This window comes from Dendrobates tinctorius, unplaced genomic scaffold (assembly GCF_039654945.1).
Source record: "Dendrobates tinctorius isolate UK_male_01 unplaced genomic scaffold, ASM3965494v1 ptg000249l, whole genome shotgun sequence".
NCBI lineage: Eukaryota > Metazoa > Chordata > Amphibia > Anura > Dendrobatidae > Dendrobates > Dendrobates tinctorius.
This window is the reverse complement of record NW_027361916.1, coordinates 5,187,796-5,212,148: the sequence shown is the minus strand read 5'-3', so window position 1 is coordinate 5,212,148 and position 24,353 is coordinate 5,187,796.

Here is a 24,353-nt window from a genome sequence, read left to right as displayed (position 1 = left end):
TGCATGTAGTATGTATGTGGTATGTATGTAGCATGCATGTAGTATGTATGTAGTATATATGTGGTATGTATGTAGCATGTAGTATGTATGTAGCATGCAGTATGTATGTAGCATGCATGTAGTATATATGCAGTATGTATGTAGTATATATGCAGTATGTATGTTGCATGTAGTATTTATGTAGTATGAATGTAGCATGTATGTAGTATGCATGTTGTATGTATGTAGCATGTATGTAGCATGTAATTTTTTTTTTTTTTTTTTTTACATTCAACACATTAGCCGGATGATGGGACTACTACTGTCCCATCATTGGCTAATGTGTCAATCACTGTCATGGTAGCAGGCATCGCCCGATGGGACTTGTAGTCCCATCGGACGATGCCTGCACAGACCCCCGAAGCCTGCACAGACCACCGGCAGGCCGGCACAGCCCCCCGGCAGGCCGGCACAGCCCCCCGGAGCCTGCACAGCCCCCCGGCAGGCCGGCACAGCCCCCCGGCAGGCCGGCACAGCCCACCGGAGCCTGCACAGACCACCGGCAGGCCGGCACAGCCCCCCGGCAGGCCGGCACAGACCACCGGAGCCTGCACAGACCCCCTGGCAGGCCGGCACAGCCCCCCGAAAGGCCCGTACAGACCCCAGAGAGGCTGTACAAGGCAAAAACAGGGTTTTTCTTATTCCGATACCGGAAGTCCCATAGACTTGACTGGGACTTCCGGTATCGGAATCGGCGATACCGATACTTTTTTTAAAGATCGGCCGATCCATTCCGATCCGATACTTTGAAGTATCGGACGGTATCGCTCAACTCTACTGATAACATAAGATGGAGTCAGACGAACCCTCCTACAAAACGTGAGAACAAAGTCATTACTACAGGACTGTGTGAGAAAGGGATTTATTCTACAAGAAACGCTGGGGCCACAAATGAGAGAATCCGGGCCCCGTGGCTGGATACTCCGGGCCCCCAGCATGTTAGGACCAGACGGGTCTTTGTCCCTGGAGCTTCTCTACTCGGGATAATGAGACTCTGATCTTGGTCATCCGTATGGATAATGGAAATGAAATTACAAAGCTTCTCATAGACTTTCCATGTTACACACAGACGGCTCATGTACAGCACACGGACGGCACATGTACAGCACACGGATGGCACATGTACAGCACACGGACGGCACATGTACAGCACACGGACGGCTCATGTACAGCACACAGACGGCTCATGTACAGCACACGGACGGCACATGTACAGCACACGGACGGCACATCTACAGCACACGGACGGCACATGTACAGCACACAGACGGCTCATGTACAGCACACGGACGGCACATGTACAGCACACGGAAGGCACATCTACAGCACACGGACGGCTCATGTACAGTACACGGACGGCACATGTACAGCACACGGACGGCACATGTACAGCACACGGACGGCACATGTACAGCACACGGACGGCACATGTACAGCACACGGACGGCTCATGTACAGCACACGGACGGCACATGTACAGCACACGGACGGCACATCTACAGCACACGGACGGCTCATGTACAGTACACGGACGGCACATGTACAGCACACGGACGGCACATGTACAGCACACGGACGGCACATGTACAGCACATGGACGGCACATGTACAGCACACGGATGGCTCATGTACAGCACACGGACGGCACATGTACAGCACACGGACGGCACATATACAGCACACGGACGGCACATGTACAGCACACGGACGGCACATGTACAGCACACGGACGGCTCATGTACAGCACACGGACGGCTCATGTACAGCACACGGACGGCTCATGTACAGCACACGGACGGCACATGTACAGCACACGGACGGCACATGTACAGCACACGGACGGCACATGTACAGCACACGGACGGCACATGTACAGCACACGGACGGCTCATGTACAGCACACGGACGGCTCATGTACAGCACACGGACGGCTCATGTACAGCACACGGACGGCTCATGTACAGCACACGGACGGCACATGTACAGCACACGGACGGCTCATGTACAGCACACGGACGGCACATGTACAGCACACGGACGGCACATGTACAGCACACGGACGGCTCATGTACAGCACACGGACGGCACATGTACAGCACACGGACGGCACATGTACAGCACACGGACGGCACATATACAGCACACGGACGGCACATGTACAGCACACGGACGGCACATGTACAGCACACGGACGGCACATGTACAGCACACGGACGCTCATGTACAGCACACGGACGGCTCATGTACAGCACACGGACGGCTCATGTACAGCACACGGACGGCTCATGTACAGCACACGGACGGCTCATGTACAGCACACGGACGGCACATGTACAGCACACGGACGGCACATGTACAGCACACGGACGGCACATGTACAGCACACGGACGGCACATGTACAGCACACGGATGGCACATGTACAGCACACGGATGGCACATGTACAGCACACGGACGGCACATGTACAGCACACGGACGACACATGTACAGCACACGGATGGCACATGTACAGCACACGGACGACACATGTACAGCACACGAACTGCACATGTACAGCACACAGATGGCACATGTACAGCACATGTACAGCTCATGTACGGCACACAGATGGCACAGGTACAGCACAGGTACAGCACATGGACAGCACATGTACAACACGCGGACAGCACATGTACAGCACACGGACGGCACATATACAGCACACGGACGGCTCATGTACAGCACACGGATGGCACATGTACAGCACATGTACAGCACATGTACGGCACACAGATGGCACAGGTACAGCACAGGTACAGCACATGGACAGCACATGTACAACACGCGGACAGCACATGTACAACACGCGGACAGCACATCTACAGCACATGGATGGCACACGTACAGCACACGGACGGCACATGTACGGCACACGGACGGCACATGTACAGCACACGGACGGCACATGGACGGCACATGTACAGCACACGGACGGCACATGGACGGCACATGTACAGCACACGGACGGCACATGTACAGCACACGGACGGCACATGTACAGCACACGGACGGCACATGTACAGCACACGGACGGCACATGGACGGCACATGTACAGCACACGGACGGCACATGTACGGCACACGGACAGCACACGTACAGCACACGGACTGCACACGTACAGCACACGGACGGCACGTTTACACGGACTCATAGACTTGTATTGGCCCTTTGTCATCTGTGATGCTGGGAAAACACGGACATGAGAGGAGCACCGTATGTCAAATAGGGGACACGTGGCATCTGTGAAAAACATGACAGGTCGTGTGAAGGGGCCGTACAGTCACATAATAGAAAACATTAGCAGAATTGCCGTCTTTATCGACATCCTACCTCACAAACAGCAGAATAAAAAGAGATTAATAACAAGTCCTACATGTCCCCCAAACTACTCTGCTAAATCTCCTCTGGCTCCGTGGCCAGTGGTTCGGGGGCCCTGATGGTTATTATTCATTTTGCAGCTATAATATAAGGTGAAGCCACAAGACCCCTGCAGACCAGTGCTGAGACTGATGGAGACCCCCGGAGCCACAAGACCACTGCAGCCCAGTGCTGAGACTGACGGAGACCCCCGGAGCCACAAGACCACTTCAGCCCAGTGCTGAGACTGGCAGAGACCCCCGGAGCCACAAGACCACTGCAGCCCAGTGCTAAGACTGACGGAGACCCCCTGGAGCCACAAGACCCCTGCAGCCCAGTGCTAAGACTGATGGAGACCCCTGGAGCCACAAGACCACTGCAGCCCAGTGCTAAGACTGACGGAGACCCCCGAAGCCACAAGACCCCAGCAGCCTAGTGCTAAAACTGACAGAGACCCCAGTAGCCACAAGACCTCTGCAGCCCAGTGCTAAGACTGATGGAGACCCCTGGAGCCACAAGACCCCTGCAGCCCAGTGCTAAAACTGACAGAGACCCCAGGAGCCACAAGACCTCTGCAGCCCAGTGCTGAGACTGACGGAGATCCCCGGTGCCACAAGACCCCTGCAGCCCAGTGCTAAAACTGACAGAGACCCCCGGAGCCACAAGACCACTTCAGCCCAGTACTGAGACTGATGGAGATCCACGGTGCCACAAGACCCCTGCAGCCCAGTGCTGAGACTGGCAGAGACCCCCGGAGCCACAAGACCCCTGCAGCCCAGTGCTAAAACTGACAGAGACCCCAGGAGCCACAAGACCACTGCAGCCCAGTGCTGAGACTGGCAGAGACCCCCGGAGCATCGGTGCTGGAGCCGCGGGGAATTTATCAGTTCATGCTAATTATTTTTACATTCTCAGAAATCCCCTGTAGTGTCTGTTCACACCCACCATTGTTGCTGTGGATTTATGTACAGTGTTGGCAGGAAATATTCTGCTTTTTTGCAGCCTTTTCACTTGCATTTTTGTGCCCCATTCAGCTGCAGAAACGCTGAAAGACAACACCAACAGATTTATAAAAAAAGTGTCTTCTGGCTGATGTCCGTGTCTGCCTGGTGTCCGTGTCTGCCCGGTGTCCATGTCAGGCCGGTGTCCATGTCTGGCCAGTGTCCATGTCTGGTCGGTGTCCATGTCTGGTCGGTGTCCATGTCTGCCTGGTGTCTGTGTCTGGCCGATGTCCATGTCTGCCTGGTGACCGTGTCTGGCCGTGTCCGTGTCTGGCTGCTGTCCCTGTCTGTCTGCTGTCTGTGCCTGGCCAGTGTCTGGCCAGTGTCCGTGTCTGGCCGGTGTCTGTGTCTGGCCGGTGTCCGTGTCTGGCCGGTGTCCGTGTCTGGCTGCTGTCTATATCTGACAGGTGTCCGTGTCTGCCCGCTGTCCGTGTCTGCCTGGTGTCCGTGTCTGGCCGGCGTCTGTGTCTGACCGGTGTCCTTGTCTGCCCAGTGTCCATGTCTGCTTGGTGTCCGTGTCTGGCCTGTGTCTGGCTGGTGTCCGTGTCTGGCTGCTGTCCCTGTCTGACCGGTGTCCTTGTCTGCCCGATGTCCATGCCTGGCTGGTGTCCATGTCTGGCCGGTGTCCATGTCTGACCGGTGTCCGTGTCTGGCCGGTGTCTGTGTCTGGCTGGTGTCTGTGTCTGGCTGCTGCACCTGTCTGGCCAGTGTCCATGTCTGTCTGCTGTCTGTGCCTGGCCAGTGTCTGTGTCTGTTCGGTGTCCGTGTCTGGCTTCTGTCCGTGTCTGGCTGGAAACCGTGTCTGGCTGGTGTCTGTGTCTGCCCGGTGTCTGTATCTGACCAGTGTCCATGTCTGCCCACTGTCCATCTCTGCCCGCTGTCCATGTCTGACCGGTGTCCGTATCTGGCCAGTGTCCGTGTCTGGCCGGTGTCCGTGTCTGGCCGGTGTTCGTGTCTGGCCGGTGTTCGTGTCTGGCCGGTGTCCGTGTCTGCCCGGTGTCCGTGTCTGCCTGGCGTCCGTGTCTGTTCGGCGTCCGTGTCTGCCCGGCGTCCGTGTCTGCCCGGTGTCCGTGTCTGCCCTGTGTCCGTGTCTGGCTGGTGTCCGTGTCTGTCCGGTGTCCATGTCTGGCCGGTGTCCGTGTCTGGCCGGTGTCCATGTCTGGCCGGTGTCCGTGTCTGGCTGCTGCACTGGGACAGTGCGGAATAGTATAGTAGACAGCACTATTCCACACAATAGGATAGTAAGCCCTGTTCACACTGCGCTTCTGCAGTGCGTCCGGGGGCTCTGCCTGAATCCCCCTAAAATAGGAATCACATAAATCCCCGTTGGGGTCACAGACGGCACTGACACCAGCAGAGGTCAAATGAATTTGTTTTTTTTCTGAAATTGACTGATTTATTCCCTTAGGCCAGGTGCACACGATCAGGAATTGGCAGCGCTTTGGACGCAGCACATGTCCGCTGCCAGCTACTGAACACAGGTGACTCCACATGTGATCACTGAACCGTGTGGATTCACCGCGTCCAATACATTGTAGGGTGAGATCTATCGCGTCTCTGCAAATAAACAGACATGCTGCGATCTGGAAAGACGCGCCGCATGTCCGTCTCTAAAGATAGGGAATTTAGATTGTGAGCCTCATTGGGGACAACGCCACTAATGTCTGTAAAGTGCTGTGGAATTAATAGCACTATATAAATGAGTAAATATAAATATATAAATTGCGGGGGTTCTTGCCTTTCACAAAATGTCGGCAGAGCCCCCGCAGCACCGTACACCCACAACGGCACGCCACACATTCAAATGACTCTCATCCCAGCCTGTGGCCTGCAGCAATGCTCCCCTCTTGGCTCCTCCAGCAGTGTCCCTGAGTGTTATAATAATTGTAATAAAGTTCTTTCTTTTATGTGCATGTATATATATATATATACGTATGTGTGTATGAGTATGTGTATATATATATATATAATATACACATGATTGCATTCTTATGCTTTGATTGAAACTCCTTTCAGCTGGTGTAATGAGAAGACATGGGTGTAATGCTTAGTTTGCTATCCTTGTCTTGCATGCAAATAAAATGTCATACTTCTCTGGTAACATAGATAAGGATTGCTAGCAGCTAAGCATATTTCAATGTATGTACTATTTTGCAAACGTAGTATTTTGAACGCCCTCCTCTTTTCTTATTTAAACTCTTTGAATTTGTATAGAGTCAGAAAGATGACTGCTCACATATGGTGTGGCTGTCATTCTGCCTCCATGCCGGCATGATCAATAAAGAAACATCTTACTTATTCAGGTCTGGAAGATTTCTAATTGGAAGACTAAAACTCCACTGACATTACTGAGATCTCACTGTAAAGACCTTATTTTGCGGCCTCCAGTCATTCAGCAGAGTATGGGGGTCTGGCACTGTGGGGGCTCTTGTTATCACCGCCTCGCTTACAGATGGGGGCGCCCTCCCTACTGGAAACAAGGCTGTGTTACAAGGTGAGCTGGACAGAGTATAATCACCCCTTTTATCAATCCCACATCTGCAGGTCATGAGGACCACAAAGATTCTGGGTATGTGGTCAATTCCTCCTCTAATTCTAGGAAAGGATCAGCATTTCTCACTCGTTCCCCTGCCTCGCTGCAGGTGGACACTGGGTTTAGAAATGGTGTTCCACTTTAGTACTTGTGACCATGCCTGCAGTCTGGCATTGTAGAATGAGCCATCGCCCAAATCCTCCCATTGTTACTTTCCTTACACTCTTCAACAAAATCACCAAGGAATTTCCATGATGTACCTTTACATCTGGAGAGGGAAACATGTGGCACAGAACCTCTAAAAAGCAAAAAACAACAATGTAATTAGTTCTGCAAGTTTAAAACTGATGACACATTTCCCTTCATGATCCCAGTATAGAGTGTCCAAGAACAATCTAGAGCATGGAAATTCTCATATTTTACATCAGGACCCCTAAAATACCTGTAGTACATGGTGCAGTGTAGTTCTTCTGGTGTGTGAACATCTACATTTGTATACCTTTATCTATTGCTTCCTTGATGAAGGACTCAGTAACTAAGGATGGTCCTGCAGTTATTAGATCTAGACTGTAATAATATCTGGATTCTCCATACCCCTGGAGCACCATTGTCTCAGTCATGGATGTTACCTATAGTCCGGCAGCAGTAGGAATTATTCCCAGGCTCAGGGCTTGCATCATATCCCTCCCACACAGTTGATAATATAATTTGTGCAACTGCACTTTTAACTGTGCTGAGGGCCCGGTATCTCCACAGGCGTAGACAATGGTTCTCTGTGTCTTACCACTTGCTCCTTTTACCACTATGCAGGCAGCAGACAGTTCAATAGTAGGTATCTCTTCTAGTCCAGTCAAAATACGGAAAAAAAAATCCTTTACCCTGAGCAAATTCCAAGAAAGCGTTTTATTGTTTTTTTTGGTAGTATTACATGTAGGGAAAAACATACTAAAAGTTTACCAAGATAGGGTTACCACCAAGGGTCCAAATGTGACATCAAAGAATATGGCCGCCAAAGCTGTAAAATGTTAAATGCGACTCGCCTTTCAGTGTCTATCATATTTCTTTTACAATTACTACTATTATTATATTTATTATTTAACGATTTATTTATCTTCTTTTACAGAGCTGAGAATGATGGAAAGTCAAGAAACTTGCCCCTTATGCAGCCATGAAGTAGAAGATGACGGAGAAAGAGTGGTGATTGGTGCAAAAGGAGCTGAAGGGATCAATAAAGCCAGTATTGAGAGGGGCGTTAGCACTGTGGTAGCTGCTGGAGCAGTGGTGCACAAGAGATGTCGTATGAACTACATAAACAAGAAGCAAATAGACTTGCATAAGAAAGCTACTTCCGTTCATCGTTCACCTGCCAAGAGAGGTACTCAGGTGTCTACTGGATCCTATGATAGCACGACGCAGTGTTTGTTTTGTGGACATGAAGTGGTGAAGACAAGATCTAGTAGTGATTTCGATGACTATAGCTTTGTTAAAACGGATGGATTTGTAAGGTCCATCTTGTCACATTGCAAACAGCATAATGATGACTGGGCAATCACCATTCAAGGGAGAATCGCGTACTTTGGGAAGGACTTACATGCTGCAGACTGTCTGTATCATCGTTCATGTGACATTAACTTTCGGACAAATTACGGAATTCCTATGCGTCATGGTGGTGGATCTACTACAAAGAAACCGCGGAAGGTAGGGAGGCCGATGAACATGGACCAAGAGCAAGCGTTCTTGAGAATGTGTGCATTTCTCGAGGACAATGATGAAGAGCAACTGACTGTCACAGATCTTGCAAAGACAATGACGGAGTATCTTGTAGAAGGAGACAGTGCTGCCTATAGTAATAAATGACTGAGGTATAGGCTGGAGGAGAGGTATGGCGATTCGCTATTCATAGCAGAGTGTGAAGGGTTGCCTAACATTGTAACGTCCCGTGAAAAGACCAGAATAATCCTGAGGGACTATTTACGTAGTCAGGATACGGATGAAGAAGCCCAGAAGAGAGCCATCATAGAGACTGCGGCCAAACTAATCAAGAGCGATATCAAGTCTAAGATCCCATCTTCAACCGTTGAATATCCGAAGACTTCTTCACTTGAATGTCAGTCTGCCTTAGATTATCTCCTCCTGAGTTTGCTTTGCTTGCTTGAAACCCTCTTCGTTGGAAAGGACATTCACAGGAAGGTCGCAAGCATTGGACAATCAGTTGTTCAGGCTGTACGTCCCAGGGCTATAGTAGCTCCATTGCAGCTTGGGTTAGCAGTCCAGCTCCATCATCATTTCAGGTCTCGATTTCTTGTAGACAGTCTCTCAGCCAAGGGATATTGTTCATCATATTCGGAAGTTCAGCGATTCGAGGAAAACGCTGCCACTTCTGTTGGCCAGGATGTACTCGGTGGTACCATAGACAGACTGGATACGGCACTGCTGTTCGCTGCGGAAAACGTCGATCATAATATCATCACGTTAGATGGGAAGGGGACTTTCCACGGCATGGGGATGGTAGCTACTGACTCCAGGAAGGAAGGTCAGTCGCACTGTTCTCAGACGGAAGACTGCTGACTTGGAGATAGTTGAACAAAGCAGAGTTGATGTAAGGGAATACCGTTTTGCAAAACACACTCGCCGAAACATAAAATTCAAGCCCTTGCCATTTCTCGACACCATTGACCATCGTGTTGATGTATTGTGGGAGATGTCTTTATGCTTCAAACAGCCTGCACCGAGCTGGAATGGAATGATGCACATGCTACATAAAGACTGTGATCATCCGGTGTCGTCTTCGGTAATCTTCCTGCCCATTATTGACATGTATTCCGGAGACAAATCATGCATCTTCTCTACTCTTGAGTATCTGTGTAACCTTGCTAATAAACACCGATCCGCTGCAGTTGTTACATTCGATCAGCTACTCTACTGGAAAGCGTCAGAAATCAAACACGAGGTGCCTGAAGACAGCCCGGTTCGAGATGTTGCCTGATGCTCGGGAGCTTCCACACATTGATGAATCTTATGGGTGCCATAGGAACGTTGATAGATGGAGTGGAATCAAAGAGATCTTGGGAACAATTTACGGTGACAATGCTGTGCAACACATCATGACTGGAAAGGCAGTTCAGCGTGCAGTTTGTGGCCATCTCCTCCTTGATCAGTGTCTTACTCAGCAAGTTGCAGACAAAGTACTTTGCGACCATCCTGGTTTTGCAGACCTGTTGCAAGAACTTGAGCAGTTGTATGCTCAGACACAGACAGGGGAGAGTGACTTGAATTCGGTCATCACTTCTACCTGCCTTAGTGAAATTGTCCACTTCTTGTCCACCAAAAGAAATGGATTATCTGCTCACTCTCGCACCAGTAAACTATGGCTGAATTACCAACAGATGGTTGGAATTGCAAGGGAGCTTATCAAGGCCGATCGTACAGGATCCTGGCTGATGCACCTTCATGCTGTAGCCGAATGTTTGCCCATATTTGCAGCTGCTGTGCATGGGAACTATGTGAAGGCCGCCTACCTTTACCTCCAGTCTATGACCACTTTGGAAGATGATATGCCATCAGTCTTCCATAGATTTATGAATGGCTTGCATGTTGTAAGGCGGACTGATCAGTACTGGGCAGGCCTGGGTTGCGACCTAGTCATCGAGCAAGCTCTGATGCGCTCCCTAAAAACTGCAGGAGGACTCAGCAGAGGAAGTGGAATGTCCCAACATCAGAGGGCCTTATGGACTCTGTCTGTGTCAGTGTCCTCTTCCTACAGTGATGCAATGCAGGGTTTCACTCGCCAGAGCTTTGTCACCAGTGAACACCACAAGGAGGCAAGAATGTCAAGGATGAGAAGAGATCGTGAAGACCTGGAGAAAATTGCAGAAAAACTCGAGACCTTTTCAACTTTCTCTGATGAAGTGTCTCTTCGCAACATTATCACCGCTGTCAATGCAAATAAGGATGTGAATGTCCATAACCTGTTCACCATTGGCAGAGAAATAGTGGCAACAATGGAGGGTCAATCACTGTTTTCAGTTAAGTACAAGCGGTCAATGAAAGCCAAGACCCTGGCATCCAGTGAGGCTATTGACATTGCTAAGGACAAAACAATAGACCCCGCTCTTTTGTTCCAAAGGTTTCTTGTGGTGTCTCAAACTGCTGATCTTTCCCTTGATGAGGTGATGGCCTATGAACTTTCACCATACCCACCATCCCTCTTTGAGGCAAAACATCTCTTACGCAAACCAAACAAAGCACAACTTATGGCTGCTATAAAAGAACAGAGTTCAGATGACGCAGTACTCAAGGATGTACCAGAAGTGGAACATTATGTTCTTGACGGAGGTTCTCTCCTCCATCGACTGAAGTGGTCAGAAGGAAAGACATATTGTTCATTCGCTGAAGACTCTGCATCTTTCACACTAAAGCACTATGGTAAGGCTATGATAGTATTTGATGGTTACATTGGAGGACCAAACACTAAGGACATTACCCATCAGCGACGGCGCAAAAAACGAACAAGTAACAAAGTGAACATTGCTGAAGGAACGAAATTTGTCGGGAAAAAGGAGGACTTCCTTTCAAATGTGGAGAACAAACAGTCTCTTATCAATCTCGTTTCACAGCGCATGAATGACAGAGGTTGCCACGTAATACAATCAGAGGGGGATGCAGATGTGGCGATTGTTAAGGCAGCAGTGTCAATGTCATCCAACAAAAGTACGAGTCTCATTGGCGAAGATACAGATCTTTTGGTGTTGTTACTTCATCACGCGTCAACCATTGATGGCAACAAGCTTTTTTTCTACTCGGATAAAGGAAGTCCTGCAACAGTATACGACATTAAGGAAATTAAGAAGTTCCTGAGAAACCATGTGTGCAGCTGTCTTCTGTTCCTTCATGCATTCACGGGTTGCAATACCACTTCCGCGGTTTTTGGAATCGGAAAAAAACTCGGTCTACACAAGGTTTTGAAGGGAGACTCTGTCTTAAATAGCTGTGCTAAAATCTTTTCCACACCTAACAAAAACAGAGCTGAGATTGAAGACGCTGGGTGTAAAGCGATGGTGGCATTGTTTGGGGGCAAACCTGGAGACAAACTGTCTGCAATGAGGTATTCTACTCTCTGCAAAAAAGTTGGTTCAGCCAAAATCTTTGTTACACCTGAACGACTGCCACCGACCTCCTCTGCAACGAAGTATCATGCCCTTTGGAGTTACCTCCAAGTGATGCTTTGGATGAACAATGGTGAGGCCATGGACACTACTGAATGGGGATGGGAATTGCAGAACAACAGTCTAGTTCCAGTGATGATGGATACTTCACCCGCGCCAGAAACACTTCTGAAAATAATTCACTGCAATTGTTCTCGTGGTTGTAGTACTCTTCGGTGCACTTGCAAAAGACACGGACTTACCTGTTCACGGGTATGCGAACCATGTCAAGAAGGGCATTGTGACAATATGAGTGAGAAAGCAGTGTCTGATGATGAAAATAGTGACTATTGACCTGACACGCTTATTCAGTGATGAAGTAGGTCTTAAAATGCACTGTGTATTAATTCTATAATTTCTAGAAATGTACATATATGTCATGACGTGATTGATGACGTCATGACCTCGCCTGTCCATGTAGTTAGTATAAAACTTTGTATAAAAATTGTTATATGAAAATATATAGTATACAAAATGCAAACTCTTCTGTAACCTAAAGCTACAGCTTTGAAATAGGGAAATATTCGTTATTTTTAGTGCGATGGCTGTCATCGTCTTATGACATCATAGTTAGGACCTTTGTGGTGATCAATTTTTGGAAAACTTTTAATATGTTGTTCCCCACATATAATAGTAATAAAAAAATCATAAAACGCTTTCTTGGAATTTGTTCCGGGTCAAACCGTATCTTGACTGGACTATTCTGGATGTATTAAGGTTCTAGTGCTCCTGAATCAACAAGAAAAGTGACCTCATGGCTTCCCACGAGGACGGTTACTTCTGGAAATACAGTGTTTTATAAATGTATTTCTACTTTAGTCAAATTAAATTTTTCCTCTCATTACACATTTCTTGTACCAAATTTTCACATTTTATCAAAGTAAGTTTTATCATCAAATACAACCCATCTGTCAGGGGACACCCTCAGCTCTTCTAGTGGTCCCTTCTTATCTTAAAGCCACAAACAACCACATTCCAAAACATTTCTCATGTTCACAGCTTATCTCCCCACCTCAGGACTGTTTGCTCTGGGTGGTACCTTCTCCTAGTTTTTCAAGATTAAAAAAACATTGTCAGGGATCTACAATGTTTACTCTCTATTTGTTATAATATGTAAGAGTTAGGCCTATAAGTTACCAATAAGGACACATTGCACATCTGATCTGAAGACTGTTCTCTCTGGGTACCCGATGAGAAAGGACCATAGAATCATAGAATCGTAGAGTTGGAAGGGACCTCCTGGGCCATCTGGTCCAACCCCCTGCTCAAAGCAGGATTCGCTAAATCATCCCAGTCAGATGTCTGTCCAGCCTCTGTTTGAAGACTTCCATTGAAGGAGAACTCACCACTTCTCGTGGCAGCCTGTTCTACTCATTGATCACTCTAACTGTCAAAAAGTTTTTTCTAATATCTAATCTGTGTCTCCTCCCATTCAGTTTCATCCCATTGCTTCTAGTCTTTCCTTGTGCAAATGAGAATAAAGTTGAGCCTTCTACAATGTGACAGCCCTTTAGATATTTGTAGACAGCAATTAAGTCTCCTCTCAGTCTTCTCTTTTGCAAACTAAACATTCCCAAATCCTGCAACCTTTCCTCATAAGACAGGGTTTGCAGACCGGTCACCATTCTGGTCGCTCTTTTCTGAACTTGCTCCAGTTTGTTGATGTCTTTTTTAAAATGTGGTGCCCAAAACTGGACACAATATTCCAGATGAGGTCTGACCAAAGAGGAGTAGAGGGAAATAATGACTTCACGTGATCTAGACTGTATGCTTCTGTTAATACATCCTAGAACTGCATTTGCCTTTTTTGCTGCTGCAAATATATCCAGTGTCATTCCAGGGATACCCTCTTCGTACAATCTTAATAACTTTCCAGCCATCAGATGAAATGGTCAATAACAATTCTGCCTTACAATGAGGACAAGACATTAAAATATAGCTATGGGACAAAGTCCCATAAGGATGTTACATAAAATTCTTAAACACAAAAGACAAACAAGATGAGGACTATACACAATATAAACCCTGGAGCACAATGGATTTCTAACCACTTATAAGAAGTCTGACAGATATCAGTGAAATTCATATGTCAACAAGAAGATAATAAACCAATAGCAACAATTCAATTACTGCTACTAATATCCAGGATCTAAATAATCCTCACTGATTACACCATGTCCTAGATATTCACCAGCTTGTATCTCTATATCTTGCCTCCTCCACATAATGAAGGCCTGTAAGGGACGAGTGTGACAACACAGTGTAACAATAACAAAGTTCCCCAAGGACTATGGTCACTGATATGACAAAGATACATATGCTCACAAGGACTTCTGACTAGTGTAACAGTACAAACACACAACAATCTTCACAGTTACGGACTGGACATACACACATACGCAGAGACTTATAAGACAAGAGAGTAAAGTTCCCTCGTACTCCTAGACCTGAAGTGCTGAGATACAGTCCAATGACACCGCCTCTTTATATCCAGAGACGTTCCCGTTCTTAATATCAGGTATTCAGAGCACCACCGGCGCGGACTCTCCTCAGTGATCGTTATAAGATCTTAATCTGACTTTGTGTCCACTTTTTAAATGAGGAGGGTTCAGTCACTCTGTGTTATTAAAAGAAAAACATATAACAAAACACCATAGAATATTCTCTATGGGAATCAGGTGGCGTGTACCTAGGTGATTTATACCACTATAATAACCTATGATTTGTCTCCAGTTCACAGGTGACTGTCAACCACGCCTACTGGACTCCCTTATACACTCACTCAGGATTTTATATTCCAATCCTCATACATTCACTCAAGAGATTATTCAAGGAGTCTCATGTGTAACATAAAACATATATTTATGGCATTTTAGTTCTATGTAGTTTTAAAAGACAGACAAAACAGCACACTTACCAGAAAACAACATTCAACAAAGTACAGAAGACTTTACAGAATACCGGCAAAAATTCATCTTATACTGGGTTCTATTTTAGGTTAATCCAGCGGATTCCTTAATCCGACGAGAATCTCCCTCGATTCTCCCATCTAGATCAATTTAACGTGCACACACAGTTGCCTTCTCACACTGGCTTTGTACCCATTCTACAGAATTTTTTACAAGAAAAAAACCCCATTCCTATGGAGCTTCGCGACTTACGGGAGTTATTATAACTCCAATTGCATGTAAACAACTTCCAACTTACAGGAGCTTCTCACAAACCCCAATTGGAAAAGTCCACAATCACAGTCCCCATTCAATTCCCAGAATAACATTCATACTGGATTAACAAGGTTACTGAATATAATGAAAATTATTAAATGTTCTTACCTGTATTCAGATACAGACAATTCCCAGAGATCCTTAGACTATACGAAATCCGTCACTTTCCCTCAGTCCGGGATAACTGATAATGCCCCTGGTGACACCTACTGTCAAGGCGGAGGACTTACTTAAGGAGTTCCAGACTCCCCCGTGCACGGTTTACAGTACTCACCGGTGAGGGAAAGGTGTTGGATTTCACGGCCAACGCACCAAATGTCAGTGGAGTTTCAGTCTTCCAATTAGAAATCGTCCAGACGTGAATAAGTAAGATGATTTGTTCTTTATTGATCATGCCGGCATGGAGAGAGAATGACAGTCGCACCAGATGTGAGCAGTCACCTGTCTGACAGGCATTACACCCATGTCTTCACAATACGTCAGCTGAAAAGAGCTTCTAATTCAAGAGATTTAAATGTCATACATGCAATCATATATGTATATATATATGTATATATATATTGACATGCATACACGTATACACATATATACATGCACATAAAAGAAAGGACTTTATTACAATTATTATAAAAGTCTCTGCCAGTCTCAGCACTGTGCTGCAGTGGTCTTGTGGCTCCGGACTTCTCCGCCAGTCTTAGCACTGTGCTGCAGTGGTCTTGTGGCTCCAGGGGTCTCTGCCAGTCACAGCACTGGGCTGCAGTGGTCTTGTGGCTCCGGGGGGACTCTGTCAGTCTTAGCACTGGGCTGCAGTGGTCTTGTGATTCTGGAGGTCTCTGCCAGTCTTAGCACTGGGTTGCAGAGGTCTTGTAGACCAAAGGGTCTCTGTTAGTCTCAGCACTAGGCTGCAGGGGTCTTGTTGCTTCGGGGGGGGTCTCTGCCAGTCTCAGCGCTGGGCTGCCGTGGTCTTGTGGCTCCGGACTTCTCCGCCAGTCTTAGCACTGTGCTGCAGTGGTCTTGTGGCTCCAGGGGTCTCTGCCAGTCACAGCACTGGGCTGCAGTGGTCTTGTGGCTCCGGGGGGACTCTGTCAGTCTTAGCACTGGGCTGCAGTGGTCTTGTGATTCTGGAGGTCTCTGCCAGTCTTAGCACTGGGCTGCAGAGGTCTTGTAGACCAAAGGGTCTCTGTTAGTCTCAGCACTAGGCTGCAGGGGTCTTGTTGCTTCGGGGGGTCTCTGCCAGTCTCAGCGCTGGGCTGCCGTGGTCTTGTGGCTCCGGACTTCTCCGCCAGTCTTAGCACTGTGCTGCAGTGGTCTTGTGGCTCCAGGGGTCTCTGCCAGTCACAGCACTGGGCTGCAGTGGTCTTGTGGCTCCGGGGGACTCTGTCAGTCTTAGCACTGGGCTGCAGTGGTCTTGTGATTCTGGGGGTCTCTGCCAGTCTTAGCACTGGGCTGCAGAGGTCTTGTAGATCAAAGGGTCTCTGTTAGTCTCAGCACTAGGCTGCAGGGGTCTTGTGGCTCCGGGGTTCTCCATCAGTCTCATCACTGGGCCGCAGTGGTCTTGTGGCTCTGGGATCTCCACCAGTCTCAGCACTGGGCTGCAGTGGTCTTGTGGCTCTGGGGTCTCCACCAGTCTCAGCACTGGGCTGCAGTGGTCTTGTGGCTCTGGGGTCTCCACCAGTCTCAGCACTGGGCTGCAGTGGTCTTGTGGCTCTGGGGTCTCCACCAGTCTCAGCACTGGGCTGCAGTGGTCTTTTTTTTTTTTTTTTTCCAATCAATTTTTATTGTAGGAAGTTACATTAGAAAAAGGAAAAAATTCAGGTATCAATGGCATTAATACACAAAGAGAACAACGCTGTAACACGTGGTAGTATATCTTTTGATTATGATTCACATTTCCCATCACACCACCAACAATCATGTCTGATACAAGTTACAACTTTTTTTTTTTTTTTTGGTTAATCAACACCTAATACGTATAAAGTCAACCTACCATTTACTCTTTAATCCTCAAAACGAGGGTTTCAAACAACCAGAACCAGAGAGTAAGAAAGGAAGATAAGAAAGGGGAAGGGAGGAAGAGGTGGGGGGAGAACCATGGATGGTTGCAAAGAGGCAACCAGGGAGGGGGGGGGGAGCTAGGGAATTAGATGGCATTCCGGGGTAGCCCGAGCAGTAACAACAACATAGATATAAACACCTTGAATATTGACATGTGGTACGGATGAACTCCCTGCGTAACACTCTCTTTGACCCTATTTGACCCATTTTATTAATCTCAGACAGTTTGCCCTGGAAACAGATGCCTGACAGGGGATGCATATACAGAGTTTAGCCACGTGTCCCAAGTCTGAAGTATTTTGTTTTTGGCGCGGATGGAGTGAGCCAGACAGAACTCGTATTGGCAATGGAGATTAATTCGGTTATTTCCAATAGCTACTTATGCAATATCTGGCAGCAACTAGAATGTGAACCAATAATCCCCTGGATTCCCAAGAGAACTCCTCTATACCCACGTTTAGCACTGCCAGACCCGGATTCGGATTAATAGTATTGCCTGTCAGCTCACCCATCAGGCCAAACACCTCCAGCCAGAACAAGAAAACCTTGGGACAAGCCCACCAGCAGTGACCAAGAGTACCCCTTTGGAGGCAGCCCTTCCAACAATGTGGCGAATAATTTGGGAGGAACTGTGCTAAGTTGGCTGGGGACCGATACCATCGCAGGTGTACTTTTTTCAGTTGCTCCAGATGATTTATGCACTTGGAATATTTTTGGATATTTGCTGAAGCCGAGTGCCAGTTTGAAGGAGAGGTAGAAACATTCAACTCCACGTCCCATTTATTCATATAAGGAGATTTTTGCTCTTCGGGGGGGTTATTGAGCCATTTGTATGTTGAGGAGATACCTTTGGATTTAATTATCTATTTAAATACCAAAGCCTTTGTTGTAGGTAACAGAGGATTCGACTTTAGAGGAAATTTAGAGGCCAGAAAATGACTAATTTGGATGTGTTGATAGAAACAACCCTTTAAAGAGGGGTGTTTCCGTACTATTTCATTAAAGGGGTTAACACCCAAATCAGAGAATAGATCCACCAGCACTGTAATGCCCGATCCCTCCCACCTGGCTAGATTCAAAAAGGGGATTTGAGATTCCAACGACTTGAGGGAAATCTCTGAAAGAGGAATCTGAATCTTATGAATCAAGTCATTTCGCCAGACCTCCAGGGAAGCTGACATGGTGGGAACACACGGGGAGAACCGTGAACGGCTCAAATATTCTGCTTCCATCATTCTTCTGACCGAGCCCTGGCGGGACAGGAAATTTTCAATCTGATCCCATCTATGTGAATTACCTGGACGCCACCATTCCTTTAGTGATTCAATTAGTAAGGCTTTATAATATGCCGATATGTTTGGGGTGCCCAGTCCCCCTGAGTCATATGGGGGATATAACACTTTACCTGCGACCCTGGCCCTTTTATTACCCCAGACAAATTTGTTAGTCAACGATTGAAGTTTCATCAGGGTTTTGTGAGAAATTTTGATGGGTAAGCATCTGAGTACATACAATATTTTGGGTAAGAAAACCATTTTAAAGGACTGTATCCTGGCCATCCAGGACAATGATATTTTTTCATACCTTCCCAATTCCTTTTCTAAATTTTGGATCAGAGGTTCCAAATTTTCTGGGCTGCAGTGGTCTTGTGGCTCTGGGGTCTCTGCCAGTCTTAGTACAGGGCTGCAGTGGTCTTGTGGCTCTGGGGGTGTCTGCCAGAATCACCACTGGGCTGCAGGGGTCTTGTGGCTCCGGGGGTCTCTGCCAGTCTCAGCACTGGGTTGCAGGGGTCTTGTGGTTCACCTTATATTATAGCTGCAAAGTGACTAATAACCATCAGGGACCCCGAACCATCGGCCACGGAGCCAGAGGGGATTTAGCAGAGTAGTTTGGGGGACATGTAGAACCTTTTTAATCGCTTTTTATTCTGCTGTTTGTGAGGTAGGATGTAGAAAATGACGGCAATTCTGCTAATGTTTTCTATTATGTGACTGTACGGCCCTTCACACGACCTGTCATGTTTTTCACAGATGCCACGTGTCCCCTATTTGACCTACGGTGCTGCTCTCATGTCCGTGTTTCCCCAGCAGCACAGATGACAAAGGGCCAATACAAGTCTATGGGTCCGTGTAAACATGCCGTCCGTGTGCTCTACATGTGCTGTCCGTGTGCTGTAGATGTGCTGTCCATGTGCCATCCACGTGATGTACATGTACCATCCATATGCCATACATGTTCCGTCCGTGTGCTGTACATGTGCCGTCCGTGTGCTGTACATGTGCCGTCCGTGTGCTGTACATGTGCTGTCCGTGTGCTGTACATGTGCCGTCCGTGTGCTGTACATGTGCCGTCCGTGTGCTGTAGATGTGCCGTCCATGTGCTGTACATGTGCCATACGTGTGCCGTCCGTGTGCTGTCTGTGTGCCATCCATGTGCTGTCCATGTGCCATCCGTGTTTAACATGGAAAGTATATGAGAAGCTTTGTAATTCCATTATCCATACGGATGACCAAGATCAGAGTCTCATTATCCCGAGTAGAGAAGCTCCAGAGACAAAGACCCCGTCTGGTCCTAACACGCTGGGGGCCCGGAGTATCCAGCCACGAGGCCCGGATTCTCTCATTTGTGGCCCCAGCGTTTCTTGTAGAATAAATCCCTTTCTCACACAGTCCTGTAGTAATGACTTTGTTCTCACGTTTTGTAGGAGGGTTCATCTGACTCCATCTTATGTTATCAGTATAAGTGCGAAAGACGAGAGACCGACGACCGCAGTTTTACATTGTGTGTCCGGGTTTAGTGCTACAGTGTGAGTGACGCAGGGTCTGTGACCGAAGCTGGGGATATACAGGTGTAAACAGTGTACACAGGGGTCTGTTACCGAAGCTGGGGGTATACAGGTGTATACAGCGTACACAGAGGGGTCTGTGACCGAAACTGGGGGTTTACAAGTGTATACAGTGTACACAGGGGTTTGCAACCAAAGCTAGGGGTATACATGTGTATACAGTGTACACAGGAGTCTGCGACTGAAGCTGGGGATATACGGGTGTGTACAGCCTACACACAGGGGTCTGCGACCGAAGCTGGGGGTATACAGGTGTATACAGTGTACACAGGGGTCTGCGACAGAAGCTGTGGGTATACGTGTGTACACAGTGTACACAGAGGTCTGTGACCGAAGCTGGGGGTATACAGGTGTATACAGCATACACACAGGGGTCTGCAACCAAACCTGGCGGTATATGGTTGTATACAGCATACTGTTATGATTGGGTCACCGAGGAGGAGAGCAAGCCCAAGCTAAGCCACAAAAAACCAGAGGTTGGTAACCAGGCAGATTGCAGACCTCTGATCCTATCCACACAACTAGCAGTAGCCATGGAGCGTGCCTACGATGATCCTAGACGCCTTGGCACAGCCGGAGAGCTAACTAAGCCTAAAGCAAGAAAGGGGAAATCTAAACTGCCCCGAAGCAGACCCCAAAGGAATAGATAGCCCCCAAACATATTGTCAGTGAGACAAGATGAAAACACAAACACAGGCAGGAAAATAGACTGAGCAAATGATGGGGCCCACACTAACTAGACAGGACAGGAAAGGAAAGACACTGTCTGCAATCACGCAAAAAACCCTGCAAAAAAGTCCAACACATCTGATGCAAAAAATACTGAAGTCGCATGACTTCACCCACTATATCAGCACTCTGGTATATTCTGAAAGAAGAGCAAAAAGAGGCCAATCTAATACGGGAGAAAAACAAACTGGCACAAGCAGTAACATATGGATGGAGATTCAGCACAACCCCAGCTGGAGCTGGCTGACCCGCATAAAACTGAAATAGACAAAACCAGATCAAATGTGAACAGAATAGCAAAAGAACACTTAGCTGAACATGCAGGGACTGAGCTGGAGACTAAGACCTCAGGAGGCAGGAAAAAATCACCAGCAGGGATAGAGGAAGTTGGCTGTCTTAAATCCAGTCTGAAACCCCAGATCTCCAATCGTCATCCTCATTATCAGGTGGCAAGCCTCTGTTAATCAGATCAGCTCCATTACCTCCAGTAACCACCAGAGGGAGCGCAGAAAGAGAACTCGCAACCCCTCTGTCAATTTGACCAGCTCAACTATGTTCAGTAGTAACCAGAGGTAGGCCAGAAAGCGAATGCACAACAGCATTCACACACGGGTCTGGAACTGAACCTGGGGGTATGCGGGTGTATACAGAGTACACAGAGGGGTCTGCAACAGAAACTGGGGGAATACAGGTGTATACAGCATACACAGAAGGGTCTCCAACTGAAGCTTGGGATATACGGGTGTATACAGCGCACACAGGGGGGTCTGCAACCAAAGCTGGGGTATATGGGTGTATACAGCATACACAGAAGGGTCTCCAACTGAAGCTGGGGATATACGGGTGTATACAGCGCACACAGAGGGGTCTGTGACCAAAGCTTGGGGTACACGGGTGTATACAGCATACACAGATGGGTCTGTGACTGAAGATGGGGTATACAGAGTACACAGATGGGTCGGCACAAATGTGGCTCCGCTCCGTACACTTCGTACACATGAGGCTCCGCTCTGTACATCTCACACACTTGCGGCTTCGCACCGTACACCTCCTACACATGCGGCTCTGCTCCGTAAACCTCATACACACACAGCTCTGCACCATACACCCTGTACAAACAGGACTCCGCTCCGTACACCTCGTACACACGACTCCGCTCCCTACACCTCGAACACATGCGGCTCCGCTCCGTACACCTCGTACACACACGGCTCCGCTCCGTACACCTCGTACACACACAGCTCTGCTCCGTACACCTCGTACACACACGGCTCTGCTCAATACACCCTGTACAAACAGGACTCCGCTCCGTACACCTCGTACACACGGCTCCGCTCCGCACACCTCATATACACACGGCTCCGCTCCGTACACCTCGTACACACATGGCTCCACTCTGTACACCTCGTACATACACGTCTCTGCTCCATACACCCTGTACAAACAGGACTCCGCTCCGTACACCTCGTACACACACGGCTCCGCTCCGTACACCTCGTACACACACAGCTCTGCTCCGTACACCTCGTACACACACGGCTCTGCTCAATACACCCTGTACAAACAGGACTCCGCTCCGTACACCTCGTACACACGGCTCCGCTCCGCACACCTCATATACACACGGCTCCGCTCCGTACACCTCGTACACACATGGCTCCACTCTGTACACCTCGTACATACACGTCTCTGCTCCATACACCCTGTACAAACAGGACTCCGCTCCGTACACCTCGTACACACGGCTCCGCTCCGCACACCTCATATACACACGGCTCTGCTCCGTACACCTCGTACGGAGCATGGCTCCACTCCGTACACCTCGTACACACACGGCTCTGCTCCATACACCCTGTACAAACAGGACTCCGCTCCGTACACCTCGTACACACGACTCCGCTCCGTACACCTCGTACACACGTGGCTCCGCTCCGTACACCTCGTACACACACGGCTCTGTTCCATACACCCTGTACAAACAGGACTCCGCTCCGTACACCTCGTACACACACGGCTCTGCTACGTACACCTCGTACACACACGGCTCCGCTCCGTACACCTCGTACACACGGCTCCGCTCCGCACACCTCATATACACACGGCTCTGCTCCGTACACCTCGTACACACAGGGCTCCGCTCCGTACACCTCGTACACACGCAGCTCCGCTCCGTACGCCTCGTACACATGCGGCTCCGCACCGTACACACGGCTCTGCTTCGTACACCTCGTACACACAGGGCTGCGCTCCGTACACCTCGTACACACACGGCTCTGCTACGTACACCTCGTACACACACGGCTCCGCTCCGTACACCTCGTACACACACGGCTCCGCTCCGTACACCTCGTACACACACGGCTCCGCTCCGCACACCTCATATACACATGGCTCTGCTCTGTACACCTCGTACACACAGGGCTCCGCTCCGTACACCTCGTACACACGCGGCTCCGCTCCGTACACCTCGTACACATGCGGCTCCGCACCGTACACACGGCTCTGCTCCGTACACCTCGTACACACAGGACTCCGCTCCGTACACTTCGTACACACGCGGCTAGGCTCCGTACACCTCGTACACACACGGCTCTGCTCCGTACACCTCGTACACACAGGACTCCGCTCCGTACACCTCGTACACACACGGCTCCGCTCCGTACACCTCGTACACACACGGCTCCGCTCCGTACACCTCGTACACACACGGCTCTGCTCCATACACCCTGTACAAACAGGACTCCGCTCCGTACACCTCGTACACACGGCTCCGCTCCGCACACCTCATATACACACGGCTCCGCTCCGTACACCTCGTACACACATGGCTCCACTCTGTACACCTCGTACACACACGGCTCTGCTCCATACACCCTGTACAAACAGGACTCCGCTCCGTACACCTCGTACACACGACTCCGCTCCGTACACCTCGTACACACGCGGCTCCGCTCCGTACACCTCGTACACACACGGCTCTGTTCCATACACCCTGTACAAACAGGACTCCGCTCCGTACACCTCGTACACACAAGGCTCCGCTCCGTACACCTCGTACACACGGCTCTGCTACGTACACCTCGTACACACAAGGCTCCGCTCCGTACACCTCGTACACACGGCTCCGCTCCGCGCACCTCATATACACACGGCTCCACTCCGCACACCTCATATACACACGGCTCTGCTCCGTACACCTCGTACACACAGGGCTCCGCTCCGTACACCTCGTACACATGCGGCTCCACACCGTACACGGCTCTGCTTCGTACACCTCGTACACACAGGGCTCCGCTCCGTACACCTCGTACACACACGGCTCTGC